The sequence below is a fragment of the Tupaia chinensis genome, unplaced genomic scaffold (genome assembly GCF_000334495.1).
Source record: "Tupaia chinensis unplaced genomic scaffold, TupChi_1.0 Scaffold000172_1, whole genome shotgun sequence".
NCBI classification, from domain to species: Eukaryota; Metazoa; Chordata; class Mammalia; order Scandentia; family Tupaiidae; genus Tupaia; species Tupaia belangeri.
This window is the reverse complement of record NW_006159647.1, coordinates 53,223-55,923: the sequence shown is the minus strand read 5'-3', so window position 1 is coordinate 55,923 and position 2,701 is coordinate 53,223. Positions and strand designations below refer to the sequence as shown.

General features: G+C 46.0%; 1 pseudogene; it reads left to right on the top strand.

Annotated features, from left to right (window-relative positions):
* Window positions 1–186: 186 nt before the first annotated feature.
* LOC102476437 (kinesin-like protein KIF23 pseudogene) lies at window positions 187–2,700 on the top strand (annotated as a pseudogene).
* Window position 2,701: the final 1 nt, after the last annotated feature.

Genomic DNA, 2,701 nt, shown 5'->3' with positions numbered 1-2,701 from the left:
CGAACTAGATTTTTCACGCAGCACGCTTGCACGGCATGCGGTTTTCTATTTTGTGATTTTTTTTTTAAAGAAAAAGAATAGTAAATGGGGAGCTCACCTGGGGCAGCGGCAGCGAGGACAAGTGTCCCGGAGTGCTGCGTCCCAGCAGTCAAGCATGTCTCCCCACGGTGGGTCTCCGTGTCCAGCTTGGCGTCTCGCGTGCGCGTCTGGGCAGCACGGAGCCCGCTGCCATGAAGCCAGTGAGGGCTAAGACACCCAGGAAACCTCTAGTGAAAAAAGGATTCCAAAACAGCCTTAAAGACCCGGTGGGGGTCTACTGCAGGGTGTGCCCACTGAATTTCCTTGATCAAGAGTGTTGCATAGAAGTGATGAATAATACGACTGTTCAGCTCCACACTCCTGAGGGCTACAGACTCAAGAGAAATGGAGACTATAAGGAGACTCAGTACTCATTTAAACAAGTGTTCGTGACTCACACCACCCAGAAGGAGCTCTTTGATGTTGTGGTTAGTCCCTTGGTAGATGACCTCCTGCATGGCAAAAATGATCTTCTTTTTACGTATGGTGTGACTGGAAGTGGAAAAACTCACACGATGACCGGTTCTCCAGGGGAAGGAGGACTGCTTCCTCGGTGTTTGGACATGATCTTTAACAGTATAGGGTCATTTCAAGCTAAACGCTACGTGTTTAAATCTAACAACAGGAACAGTATGGATATACAGTGTGAGGTGGATGCCTTATTGGAACAGCAGAAGAGAGAAGCCATGCCCAATCCAAAGACCCTGTCCAGCAAACAACAAGTAGATCCAGAGTTTGCAGTCATAATAAATATACAAGAATTCTGCAAAGCAGAAGAGATTGATGAAGATGGTGTCTATGGTGTATTTGTCTCTTATGTTGAAATATATAATAATTACATATATGATCTATTGGAGGAGGTGCCATTTGATCCCATAAAGCCCAAACCTCCACAATCTAAATTGCTTCATGAAGAACCATAACATGTATGTTATGTACAGAAGTAAGATGTACAGAAGTAGAAGTGAAATCTACTGAGGAGGCTTTTGAAGTTTTCTGGAAAGGCCAGAAAAAGAGATGTATAGTTAACACTCACTTGAACCGGGAGTCCAGCCAGTCCCATAGTGTGTTCAACATCAAGCTGGTTCAGGCTCCCCTGGATGCAGACAGAAACACCGTTTTACAGGAAAAAGAACAAATCGCTATAAGCCAGCTCTCCTTGGTAGATCTTGCTGGAAGTGAAAGAATGAACTGGACCAAAGCAGAAGGGAACAGATTATGTGAAGCTGGCAATATTAATCAATCACTGATGACACTCAGAACGTGTATGGAAGTCCTGCGAGAGAACCAAATGTATGGAACCAACAAGATGGTTCCATATCGAGATTCAAAGTTAACCCATCTGTTCAAGAACCACTTTGACACCGCGAAAGGAAAAGTGTGTATGATCGTGTGTGTGAATCCAAAGGCTGAAGACTATGAAGAAAGCTTGCAAGTCATGAGATTTGCAGAAGTAACCCAAGAAGTTAAAGTAGCAAGACCAGTAGACAAGGCGATATGTGGTTTGATGCCTGGGAGATGGTACAGAAACCAGGCTCGGGGAGGTCCAGTTGGAGATGAACTGTTGGTTACGGAAGTGGTTTTACAGAGTTTCCCGCCTTTGCCATTGTGTGAACTTTTGGACATCAACGATGAGCAGACACTTCCAAGGCTGATTGAAGCCTTGGAGAAATGATATCTTCTACGGCAAATAATGGTCGAGGAGTTTAACAAGCAATCTAATACTTTCAAAGTTTTGTTACAGGAATTTGACAACACTGTTTCAAATTAAGAAAACTACATTCAAGGAAAACTAAATGAAAAAGAAAAGATGATCTACAGGAGCTGGAAACTCAGAACCAGAACCTCCAGCTACAGTTCTCTGACCAGTGCAGACTAGAAGCCAGGTTGCAGGATATGGTGACAGAAACAACAACGAAGTGGAAGAAGGAGTGTGAGAGTCAAGTGGCAGCCAAACAGCTCAAAATGCAGAATAAACTCTGGGTCAAAGATGAAAAACTGAAACAGCTAAAGGCTATTGTCACTGAACCCAAAACTGACAAGCCAGAGTGACCCTCCCGGGAGCGGGACCAAGCAAAGGTCCCTCAGAGATCCGCCTTGCCGTCGCCGGAGCCTCTTTCTAGTAATTCTATTGCTCATATCCCCAACAGCCAGCAACTCATGAGCTAGCCTCAACCACACAGGCGCTCTTACTCTTGCAGCAGCATTTCTGTAGCTTCCTGTGTTTCGGAATGGGAGCAGAAAATGCCTTCGTACAACACACCTCTCAATGTCACATCTCTTGCGAGGCGTAGGCAGCAGGAGCCAGGACAAAGTAAAACTTGTATCGTGTCAGGCAGAAGGCGAGGGATGTACTGGACTGAAGGCAGGGAGGTGGTTCCCACGTTCAGAAATGAGCTAGAAATGGAAGAGGATCATTGCAGCAGGAGTGCACCTCCAGTTCGTCTCTGACACAGATGGTCGCGCTCTGCGGGAGACAGATGGGTAGCCCATAAGCCTGCCTCTAATGTGCAGACCGAGACAGTCATGCAGCCACATGTCCCTCATGCCATCACAGTGTCTGTGCCCAATGAAAAGGCGCTAGCTAAGTGTGAGAAGTACATGCTGACCCACCAGGAACTAG